The sequence below is a fragment of the Habropoda laboriosa genome, unplaced genomic scaffold (genome assembly GCF_001263275.1).
Source record: "Habropoda laboriosa isolate 0110345459 unplaced genomic scaffold, ASM126327v1 scaffold111, whole genome shotgun sequence".
In the NCBI taxonomy this organism is placed as follows: domain Eukaryota; kingdom Metazoa; phylum Arthropoda; class Insecta; order Hymenoptera; family Apidae; genus Habropoda; species Habropoda laboriosa.
Window position 1 is genome coordinate 1099246 of NW_017100293.1, and position 12913 is coordinate 1112158.

Consider the following 12913-nt stretch of genomic DNA (forward strand, 5'->3'; position numbering starts at 1 on the left):
AGAATTTTGCAGAGTAGAAATCTTGCAAATTTTTAGAACTAAGAAACTTGAAGTTTTTAGTGAAAATACAATGAAATTCACAACGAGACTTTCAACAAGTCGAGTGCCGTTGTTGTTAATGTTGAATTGTCTCGACAATCGAAAATTATCGAGTAAAAGTGTCTGAAATTTTGTAGAGTATGAATCTTGCAAATTTTCAGAGTAGAAAGTCTTTAAAATTTTAAGGGAAATAGAATGAAATTCACAATTCGGATTTCAGCGAATCGAGTGCTTCTGTTGTTAACGTCGAATTGTCGTGACGATCGAAAATTGTCTGAAATTCCGTAGAGTAGGAATCTTGCAAATTTTCATCGTTGGGAAACTTGAAATTTTCAAGGGAAATACGGCGAAAAACGAACGAGTTCGAGTTCGCGTAAGGTTCGCATTAGTCGGACGCCTGTGCGCCCCTTCGCTTCCGTTGAAAAGTGAGAAACCTCGTGGACGCTTACCAAAGCTGGATTCCCCCGTGAGGAAATTCGAAAGCGATGATGACAAAATCGCGATCTTAATCGGTTTTCGTAGAACGCGAAAAATCCTCCTCGTGTTTACGTACTTCTCCGGCGATTCCTCCAATCCGTGATCGTTGCGTAACGATCTCGCCTAGGTATACCGATCGGTCGAACGTTCAAAAGATCAATGGTATTCAATCGATATCTCTTACGATCGTTCGCGATCCTTTTAACAGTGAATCGAAAGTAACAAAGTACAGTTGAACGTTGAAAAAAAGAAATTCTCCTTTATCGTTCTCTCTACAATCACCAACACGTGATAAAGAAAGCTTCCTTGGAGCACGTTGAAACAATCGCTCGAATGATCAATCACTTACAGAATCGATTTCCATCGATCAATCGGCTACGTTCGATAACCGTAATTAATCGTTTTTTTCCATACGTATAGTTGAGACTGGAACGGGAGTCTCAGCTGTTTCCTCGTGCAACATGAAATAGAAAGTGAGGCGCAGGAGGAGTTGCAGCATTTTGACAATCTCGGTATGCGCACGCAGTGAAATCGAACGCATTCCCGCCGGTCGTTCCACGCGCCCATTTTCCGCCTGTTTCCTCACTATCGCCCCTTTACCTCTGGCAACCAGGAATTCAGCTTGGCTACCGGTCGAAACTAGCCTCGAGATATGAGGAATAATCACGCTAATGCTCGAACACGATTCTACCTTCTCCGGCTCGTCTAATCGATAGAGAGACTCCAGGAAGTGTGCACCTTCGAATTTCACTCTTAAACTAACGGAAGATTCTAGAGGAAGGAGAGCTGGATAATTGAATATCGAGGATACGTTACAAGGCAGCGTCGATCGAGATTAGAGAGAACGGAGGCGTGTATTTTCGTACACGAGTGATTCGTGCGGGTGCAACAATCTGTCTGTAAGCAGATTAAATCTGAAAGAGAGAGAGAGAGAGAGAGAGAGAGAGGTTAATTATCGTTTCCTCGGTGAACGAAGAAGGTGGCTGCGTGCATGGCCGTGGAACAGTTTCAAGTATATAGAAATCACGCGAGGATCGCTTGTGTAGAAATATACTTTCTCGACGACACAAAAGAGAATAACGTACGATGATGCGACGATCCGTGCGAGTCTCCCTCGGTCGAGAGTGAAACCTGCGCGTTCCTTGACATCGAGCGTCTTCATCCGAGCTTTCTGACACTTTCGAAGGCCACTAGAGGCGAAAGAATTACCAGCCAATCGCCAAATTCTCCTTGGAGACTCGAAAAATCCCGAAATACTATTTTTTTTTCTAAATTAAACAGACAATTGAACGACGCATTTCTCTATCCTGACACGCCTAAAAATCGAGAGGCTGAATCAACGTATACACGGCACAATCTCGCCGTCTAAATCGAATCGTAAGAGAAAACGAAAAGCGTGAAATTTCCAGGCTCTCTCGCGAAACGCCGGCAGATTCCGTAGAGAAAAGGGGGGGAGAGAACAAATTTCGCGCGATCGACGGAACGATTAGTCGCGATCCGTAACGATTCTAGAAAGTAAAACGGGCTCGCCGTTCAGAGCAGCGGTCAACGTGATTGCCTCCGCAGCCCGGAGTAGCACAACGGTAAAAGTCAATGACAGAAGCGCCAGATGAAAAATCCCAAAGATGGTCGACCTCGTTACTTTTCGGGCCTCGTGTCGCTCACCTGTTGCCACAAATTACGCAACACCGTCCATCCCTCCTGTTATCGCAGCGGTGAAAAACCGTGTTACGTGGCGCAATCGTGTAATTTAACGACGAATCAACGAACGATACGTATTGCGTAAGGAGAAACGAAAAGATCAGCGAATCGAGACTGCCACGGTTCGATTTGATCACCGTGTGCATTAAATAAGTACACGGTCTTGTTGCACGAAATATGTCTTACGCGGGCGTCGAAGTCACTCGCGGGTTAAGCGAGCGCGACACTGTAATACGACGGTGACACGGTGTCTTTCCGTTTTTGAAAACTGAAATTGACTTTAATCGAGGTTAACGGACACGTGTTACAAATTTCGTGGTTTCGATGCTCTTCTCGGGGAGTTGAAGAGTACCGTATCGTTTCTCGCGGCCATTGAGATCACAGTGGAATACCCGCCGTGGGTTTGCACGTCGAGGCGATAATTAACTTGCACTGAACAGTTGGAGAAGAATCTGTTCTGAAACGTCAATGGAACAAAGACCATTCTTAAGGCTACTCGGTTCGTTGAATATCGTTGGTGATTTTGTAAGGATTAGAATTCAAGGTTTCACCGGTTCTTATCAATTACACGCGTAGTACTGGAGTAGATTTAATCTCTTGTTCGAGATCGATGAAAGTTTTCCTACTTTTAACGTAGAAAAAGCGTGGATTGAAGATTCAGGTTTCCATGCGTAAGGAGCTTCGTGGCACGGAATTTTCTCCTGCTCGATGAGTTCTTTAATGGATCGTTTTCGAGTGGTAAATAAAGTTCTTGCGAGTTAACAGGTATAATTCTGTCGTGGCCTTTACCAATTCATCTACATAACAGGGTATCAACGAAAGAAAGAAAAAAAATCGTTGCTTATGATGCTAACGTGGAATTTCCTGAAAACAGTGCAATCAGCAATGTACCAACGAGAAAAGAGAAAAAAAAACGAGTTTAAACGAAAGTCCCAGAGAGCTGGAACACAATAGAACGAGTAAAAGCGGGAATCCGCAGCGGACACTCGGACGATTTTAATAAGTGTGTCAGCCGGTCGCGGACGAAACCAGTGCTCGGTAAACAAAAGACTTGGAACGTGTATTCCCGCGATTTTTCATCCGCGGGTGAAATCGATGATCGAACGAGGCCGTTTTTCCCATAGGCGGGCACGAATAACCGATTGGCCGCGCGATTCCTACAACATTATTAACTTTTACTTGCCCCGCAGGCCGTGTGGAATGCTTTCTCTCCGGATTTTCTCGATCATGCTCGCTTTTTTCCCGCTCCTCGTGACGATCGGATCGCGTAATCGAAAGGGTTGTCGAACCTAACCCTTTCACAGCGCGTGCAAAGTGACGAAATACGTGTACATTTCATTGAGAACTGTAGAATATTCTTTAACCCTTTCGTGACTGAGTTACTCCTTTTATTTATATTTTACTCCATTAAAATTAATTAATTTTTTGTAATAAATTATCCTGTTCTACGATCGATGCTAAATTAAGATCGACGTTAGCTTCCCAGTTATTCAAGTAGGAAATAAAAACGCGTCACGGTGATTACGAAAAGGCTAACGGAATTGATTACGAAGAATTTTTCAGACGCGGTAAAGCATTGAGAGAGGTGGTGTTGAAAAATTCGAAAAGTCGATCCAGTTTGAATATTTTTAGAAAACGTCCAACCACCTCGGTGTGCTACTCGTCAACTTTCATAGCCACTCAGGCAACGATAAATTTAACTTGACATCCCTTTTGGCGGTGAGAGTCTCTTTCCACAATCACGAATATTATCGTACGCCGTTGGATATTACTGTAGGCGACCGGGCAAGCTTCCACGTCGAGGCTAGAATCCGCAACGCGGTCTAATCAGATCGTCCCGAGGATTATTGCCGCGGATTGTCACGCGTCACCATGAATCATGGCCGCTGTCGATCGGCGAACAGGCGGCAATCGTCGCGTTCTAAAGTGCAATTGTCAGCCATAATCGGGCTGGTTCGATCGGACTCTGTTGTTCAACCTGTTACCGCAGCAGCGCTGATTTCCCCGCGATAAATCACGATTTATTAATCATCACTTTTAATCGCTCGTTTGCTCCGAGCGCACGCTACCGTTCGTGTTCTATCGTTCTTGGTGTGTTATATTACTGAAAAAAGAAAGTTTCATCGTGAGACACCGCGAGGTATCTCTCTCTCTCTCTCTCAGGTAAAAATTCCAACGAAAATAGATATCGTGAATTTGAGAGAAAAAGAAGCGCTAATTACCATTCGTCAAGTCACATTTATCGTAATTTTACCGAAAGAAAACGATTATTTATGATTATTTTACGCAGAAATGATAGAATCGCACGTAAAATTGTCAACGATTATGGCTTTCCTTCCACGTCATTCAAGAGACGACCACACAAAGTTATTCCACGAGAATGACGCAAACGCAAAGACGTCGTTCGTTTCCGTTCGAAGGTAACCAGGGTCAAAGTACAGGCTACACAGGCTCTCGATGAAGAGATCAACGAGTTCATCGAGGAAGTCGAAGCTCGAGCTATGCTAGTAAACTTTTTTACACACCTCTGTAGACTGCCGCGAAAAAGACTCGGCCAGCTGAAAAACATATTTGCTCTATGGACAGGTCATCGGGAAGGTTGAATGAAAAATAGCATTGTGTAACTTGCGAAAGAAAAGAAGTTATTTTCGATAACTAGTCTGCGGATTTACAGGAAATTTAAAGGTACAACATTGCACAGAATGCACGTGACATGAAAAACTACATCCATATATCCAAATTACAGTGCTTTTTATAATTTGACAATTTTCCACCCAAATTCTAGTTTCCTCGCTACATTCCCAAAAATATAAATTCGCACGAAAATCCGCAGAGTGTTTATCCGAGGTCAATGACCTTAGATTATTCCTCGAAGCAATCTCTGTCTCTTTGTTCGTGAAATTTCGATAGCTTTTGCCACGAGTATTGTTGGTCGAAATGAAGCCTGTCGTTAAAGGAAAAAACTATTGCGAAAAACAATGGACGAAGGTCAGATTTAACGAGGTCCAGTGTGTATCGATCACAATGGAAGTCACGCTCGAGATCGAGCAGCAACGACCAGTGCGCAATGTTTAATCGAAAATGAGTCAAGGCGAAGGCTGTGGACCCTTATCGAGGAGGAGCGAAACGACTAGAAAGGGGTTGTTGGTTAAAGGATAGCAAGGAGGTGGCGATTGGTGAGGATTGGCGATCCAAGTGGCGATCGATGGCTCAAGGTCGATCGATATATGGGACGTACGTGAGCGAATGCCGTCTCGACGCGATCAAAATCGCTTCGCGGTGCTAATCGAGAGTCCGCGCGCGTAACCAGACGCGCGTGTACGTGTTTTTCGTTGTCTTAGATAACCGGTGTTCCTTACGCGATCCCCTTGCACTCGATCGTGACAAAATGAAAGTGGAGATAGGTTAATCAATCTTTTTTTTTTTTTCCTTCGAGAATCGTGATTTTTTCGTACGCACTTTTTACCTTTGAAAAAGGGGAAGATAATAGGAACGAACACGGTGGTTTTTGGAAATAATTTCTATTTTTCATTTTTTTTCTATTTCGTAAGTTAGAGAATGTTTTCGTTCAACTTTCTGTAATAGATGACCTGTCTTCCGAGCGTGAGATCAAGTAAATTATTCTTTTTAACCCTTTTTAACGCGCGTGGCAGATTCAGATGTTCCACAACGGCTGCAAAATTTCTTTTTGGCCGTGTCATTTTAAAATTTGTTTCGTCGAATTAACGTGGAGGAGTGCAGAGGAGAAAATTAAGGCTTAAATTAATATGGAAGTGCGCCAAAAAACCCCAAAATAGCATAAATCGAACAAATTTTCAAAGCGCCAGTAGCATTTAAACATTTACTTATCTACCTCAATCGTGGAGTCTCTGATTGATATTAAATTGAGATCAATTTTCGTTCGACTACTTCGAGTACAGGATTAAACTTGAAATTTTCGCCATAATAGAATACTCTTGAAGTGAAAATGAGAAATACGAGGCAATTGATATTATAAGAGTCTACGGATTGAAATAAACGAAACGGCAAAGAAAGTTCAAGTTAAATTAGCGACCTTATTGAATTATCGAACAGTTTCGAAAGGATGAATTTCTCGCTAGTCAGAAGACGCGAAAGTTATCAGACAATATAAACCCATACGATTTCGTTTTGCCCGATGCGATTTAACACATCGATTCATGGTTCATTGAAGCTCGACGATCTATCCACCATGATCTTAGTTCACTTTCTAGTTAACTTATGTAAGACGAACGAAATAATGAGATTGAAATATCATTGACCTGAGAATAAAAAGTATTTTTTCCACGATAATTAAATATCACTCTTAGCCTCGGTACTCGGCTATTAAATCGACCGTTTATCAGAACGAAAGTGGAAAAACAAAGGCGCGGTGAGAGTGGACACACTTGAGAGAACGATCGCTAATTTAAAACCAGCAATTTCCCCGATAGCTAATAAAATAGAAAGAAGAAAGGTAGTGTCTGCAGACTGATTTAATTGGACGCAACGTGTCGTACAAGTCGTTCCCATTCCTCGCTCGTTTCAAAATATTTTCAACTCGGGTATTTCGGAATTTGCGGCAATTTTATTCGCGTTAGTCATCCTCGAATTGAGCAACTCGATACATTATCGCGTGACACCGGTGCTCGTATCTCTGAAAGACGAATTAACACCCTCTGAAACGTACACAGAGGGAAACAAAGCGAGGCGTAACGAGGAGAAAATAATGATCGTTCTTTTATTTTTTTTTTTTTTATTAACACTGATTAGATGGTTAGATTGCATGACGATGCACGGCTTCGAATGCAATTATGAAATGACCGTGTATGCGGTAATACTATTAGAACCTGTGTAACAACGGCGATTAGGAAACACGTTCAACATTAAATGAACGACAATTACTTATTCGCGTATTGCCGCGAAATCAGTCACGGGACTGTCTTCCTCTCGCGATTAAAAAAAAAAAAAAAAAAAAAAAAAAAAAAAAAAAAAAAAAAAAAAAAAAAAAAAAAAAAGAAAAGAAGCTAGCTTCCTTTAAAGTCTCATGTTTGATTTTCTCTTTTCTTTGTTTTTGTTTCTCTGAAACGTTGGTTCTTCCCTTTCGTGCGAGATCGCCTTGGAGGTTTTTACGGTGCCTCGATATTATTGTCACAATGACGTCAGTGGTTGTAACGGTGAGCAAGATGAAGAGGAAAGTAAGAACTTTCTGAGAAAGCATCAGAGGAGGAACGGGAGGAGGCGCAGAATCGGGAATTCGAGTGTCGACCATGGCCCAGAAAACGAAGACTCACGTGGCCAGGTCTTTCCACACGCGTCCTCGCGGTACGTCGTCCTCTGGAATGCCTGATTGCGCAATCGCCCCGACATCTCTTCGATTTTCGAATACTAAGCGCCTTCAATTACATCGATCGAACGCTGACACACCCGCTTATGCGCTGTACCAATTGTTCCGGATTATTGGTAATATGGAACGGAATAGAATCGGTGAGAAATTGCAAAGGAAATCTGGTGCAACTTTGCCGGAGAACTGAATTAGTGACAAAAGTGTTTTCACACACTTAGGATCTGTACCCTTGCTGTAGTTGAAGTTTGTCGGTTGTAAGGATTTATCCAAATTATATTTTCAATCGTTATTCGTTAGCATCGGTGAGAAATTTCAAAGGAAATCTGGCACAACTTTGTGGGAGACCTAAATCAGTGACAAAAGTTTTTTCACACATTTGTAATTTTTTTTATGACAACAGTGCTTTTTGTATTCTCGCTACAGTTGAAGTTTGTCGGTTATAAGGATTTATTCAAATTATATTTGCAATCGTTATTCGTTAGCATCGGTGAGAAATTTCAAAGGAAATCTGGCACAACTTTGTGGGAGACCTAAATCAGTGACAAAAGTTTTTTCACACATTTGTAATTTTTTTTATGACAACAGTGCTTTTTGTATTCTCGCTACAGTTGAAGTTCGTCGGTTATGATTTATCCAAATTATATTTACAATAATTAATCATTATTTTTAAGTAATCTATTAGAATTTTTTGAGATACCTAAATTAGTGACAAAAAGTGTTTGCTCACGCTTGTAAGTTATTTTATATTCAAATGAACTTTCTATACTCTCGCTATAGTTGAAGTTGATTTAATTGTTGATATAATTATTAGTCATTAGCTTTGCAATCCGTTAGAATTTTTTGATAGACCTGTAAATTAGTGAAAAATCTATTTGCACACAGTGGTGATTTTTTTTTTTTTCTTAATACGAATACTTTCTGTGCACTCTTTATAATTAAAGTTCGTCGGTCGTTGCATTTATCCAAAGATAAGGAGAATTCCCCTGACGACGCGACAGTGACGCACGTCACTTTGAAACGCCGCGACGGCGGATTAAGTAATCTAACCGTGAATTAGTTCTGGCTGCTCTGTCTGGCTACTGCGCTCATTATCTACTTACACGTCCGAACGACGCGCAACTGTACCACTGTCCGTGTCACAAATCAACCATGAACAGTCAGTCCTCAATTATTCGCCTTTTGCGATATTTATAACAGTCCAACGTTAATTACTTAATTCATAAAATTGAAAGAAAAGAATTCTCATATCAGTATTACACTCTTACAAGGATTGGCCTAAGAATAATTAATTTATTACATTGCCATCTTTCTAATTATTAATATCAAATAAAAGAAGCGCCTTCCAATTAAATTTACTTAATAATTAATTAATTTGTGGTCCTAAAATAGGGGTGACCTGAGAATTATAAATTTATTATATAGCAATCTTTCTAATTTCAATATGAAATAAAAGAAACGGTCTTTCAACTGAATTTCCTTAGAAATTGAATAATTTATTCTCCTAAAAAAAGGGAGACCTGAAGATAATTATTATATTGCTATCTTTCTAATTTCAATTTGAAATAAAAGAAGCGGTCTTTCAACTGAATTTCCTTAGAAATTGAATAATTTATTCTCCTAAAAAAGGGGTGACCTAAGAATTATAAATTAATTCATACTGTAATCTTTCCAATTTCAACAAAAAATAAAAGAAGCATCTTCCAATCGAATTTCTACGACAGTCGAATAAATGAAATCACACAACACACAGAAGAACTTCACAAAGAAGTTGTAAAATCCAACGAAACGCGCGTACAGTAGAATCCTCCCGATGGTTATCACGCGATTGCTCAATCCGCGCAGAAATTGAATAACAACGCCGTCGTATATATTTTTTACGGCTCGGGTAACATTTTCCCAGCCGCGAAACATTTCCCCTTTCTATTTAATTTTTGTGCAAGCGCCATAGATAGAGTGTGGAGGCACCCCTCTTTCCCACCTCCGGCGAAATTCCACACCGTTAATTACTTCAGAAACCACGCGTTACCCGCCATTCACTCTTACACACCGCGGGTTTAACCGTTTTCCCGACGGATCTCCTCCTTCAACGTGTGCAAGAGTAACACACGAATCTTACATCGAAGGATGTTACGTGAAATGTCGAAACTCGCGAGTAGCGTGCGTGTACCTGAACGATTTTCAGAGAACCCAGCAGGAACGCAATTCGGTATAATAGGGATAATAAAGTCTAGACATCAGCGACGTTATAGAGCGCAGGATAATTACGATGAATCGTGACACAGATACCTTTTACGATAGAGAAAGATTGCAATCCGACACGAACTTCAGCCATAAATCGCTCGTCTAAACCAGATGCATGCATATATATTCGCCTAATCTTCGATTTGCATGATACACGTAATGCACGGTAGGAAATTTTCTTCTATTTCGACGTTATCCGAGATGTTCTAACAGTTCACGTTACTAAGGAAATTAAGTGCAAGTGGATAGATGCCTCGAGATTGGTACAAATATTTCTAGGAACATTGGGGAAAAACCTTGTATTAGGAGAATTAATAATGCAAATACAGTGGACGATGGTTTATTAGATGTGACAATATTGTGGTAAGGAAATTTCTTGGAATGGTACGTGAGAATGATGTGTCGTTCTTTGTGAATAACAATATTTCGTGTCATTCGTTAATCTTATTCAGGATTCTTTATTTTTTACAAAAATTTAGTCTGTTTCTATTCTTCTCCGGAAATAATGGGTACACTTCAGCTCTTCTCACTTATCGTACCATTAAAACAGTAAATATCATTAACGAACGTAATGATAAAGAAATTTGTTAACAGTGAAATAAATAATAATCTGTATATTTCGTCTCATCGTGTTGCACGCCGATGCTCTCTTCGTTTATCACGGAAAAAATTACTCTTCACGTCTGTTCAAATTGACAAATAACACACTTTCGTTCTTCTCCCTGAAGGTGTTATTAGAACAATAAATGGCCATAATGAGGCTACTGGAAGGTATAGAAACGTCTTCACAGCACTTGCTTTCCTCCGATATATCTACTCACACGAGGCATGTTACGAAACGGTTTGTTGGCTTTTCCTCGTTCGCGACGAGTGCGTTCCGCGCAATGATCAACTCGTGATTCAACAGTGCCGGAATTGGTTTAGATTCGCGGAGAACTGAGAAAGCGATTCGATTCTACATAGCGACCTTTAACAGCCAGATCCGTATCGGTTTTTCGACAATCGTCGGTTTCGTGTTTTAGACGATGCTAAATCCGTATTACATAATCCTGGAAGTGTATGTATGTGTTCGTGTGTGTGGCTTGATGTTCCTCCTATTGATCGTGGATTATGGTCATCGTTAACATGTGACTAAGCAGATTTATATATTAATACGATTTCGTGACGTGGAATTATCATCCCAGGAATGTTAGACGTTTCGAAGAAAGACTTTTACGTTATCGTAATCGTCGTTCCAGTTGTAAACTTGCAAAACTGAAAAAGTTTCATTTTTCAGGAGAAAAAAGAATGTCCTTTGCACTGATTTTGTTTGAAATATAAATCACTTCAAAGGCAATCCCACGTTAATTCGCAAGATGAATTTTCTTCTCCCCTGAAAAAATGAAATTTTGCCAAATTCTCAGCTCTGCAATGGGAATGCCAAAATAAAAAATTCAAATCACTGTTAACCATCCTAGTCTGTTAATTCCAAATATCGACGGAGACGATTAATAAAGATGATTACGTACAAATTTCCACAGGCTTCGTATTTCACATTACTTTCTCGTTCCCCGAAAAGAAAGGAGCAAAATTTCAGGTACCTCGGCAAACGGCGAGATTCTCTCGGAACCGGCCAGGTGAAAATGTCAACAGAATCGCGGAGAAATGTTTGCACGGCCTTGGCGATACGTTTTAAGAGGAACGGGTTACTTTTCGCCAGCGTGAAACGTCACAATATCGCGGCGTGTCGGCACACAGGTACGTCTCGATACACGTTGCCCAATGAACCGGCAAACGTGAGCGAAAAGAAAGCCGCTCTCTTATGTAAGCCATCATGGCTTGGGTCTTTCTAAACGATACGAACTGACCGAAGTCCGTCGCGAGACACGTAAGCCACCAACAAGGCTTCGGTTTTTAGGGTCTCCAGCCGTAATCGAACAATTCTTCATCCTTCGTTCGTTCTCTGGTAGCGTAACAGTGATAAAGTGTCTTCCTTTCAACGCCGCGATTCGCGTGAAACGAGATGAAGATTGTTTAAGTAAATCTCTTCAGATTTCTTTCAAGTTAAGAAAAAATTATGGGATTTTTTATATAGTTATGTTTTGTTCGTTTTAAAGTGTATTTCTTGTTAGGAGATTGTGCAGTGTATTTTTATATATATATTTTTTTTTTTAGGATAAATGTTGAAATATTCGTGAAAGGTGAACGTGAAGTGTGACTAATAGTTATTCACTGTGTTTTCGTAATGTTTCCATCATAAATATTGCAGTTTTCGTGAAAAGTGAATGTGATGAATTGTTATTCGCTATATTTTCATAATTCCTCTATCGTAAATATTGAAATTTGAAAAAACAGTGAACGTGAAGTGTGATTAATCGTTACTCGCTATATTTTCATAAGTTTTCTATCATAAATATTGCTGTTTTCATGAAAAGCGAATGTGACGAATTGTTATTCGCTATATTTTCATAATTCTTCTGTCGTAAATATTGGAATAAAAGAAAGAAAAACTGAACGCACACGCATGTGCAAGTGTCCGTGAAATGTGACGAATATTTTCATATTTTTTCCACCGCAAATATTGGAATTTTCAAAAAACTAAACGTACCCATAGTACTCGAATCAAAATCATGAAATTTATCAGAAGAGCGTAAAGAAAATTTCCATTACTTAATTAGCAAATTACGAAATATTACAGTTGAACGTGTGACATTTCTTCTAACAGCAAATCTGTCAAAAGATATCCCAGGCGATAAACCAGAAATTGCAAATTTTTCACTCCTGACACTTCCATGCGATATACATCAGCGTCTCGAAACAGATTAATTAAGTAATCTGTTCATTAGGGACGTCTGATTACATCGAAACAATTTCGTGAGAACCGCGCAGACAAACGGACATTAATTTCAACGAGTTAATTCACCCTGGATAGAACATTTAGCCTTTCTGTGACAAATTCGTGGGAACTTGAGAGAGAAACGTTTTCTGTTGACAAAGTGTGGTGAATGGAACGTGTAATTCGGTGAGTGATTAAAGTGCACGCGAGCAACGATGATTCACGACTGATTCATCTTGAAACGAGGTAATCGTGAGAGAATCAGCTTTCCTTAACTACGAACGAGTGAACTTCCT

The 12913-nt window shown here is 40.1% G+C and overlaps 1 protein-coding gene across 9 annotated transcripts in view; it reads left to right on the forward strand.

Annotated features, from left to right (window-relative positions):
* The window catches only part of LOC108573909 (ABC transporter G family member 23), a 42957-nt gene that overhangs the window by 17124 nt on the left and 12920 nt on the right, over window positions 1–12913 (forward strand). The window contains exon 1 of one of the 9 annotated variants that reach the window (XM_017936401.1): window positions 11747–11819. The exons of 7 other annotated variants lie outside the window; for them this stretch is intronic. The gene's annotated coding sequence lies outside the window, so the exon portion shown is untranslated. Of the gene's footprint in view, window positions 1–11746; window positions 11820–12410; window positions 12864–12913 lie in introns of those variants that run through there. One more of the 9 variants, XM_017936400.1, reaches the window with a different exon arrangement.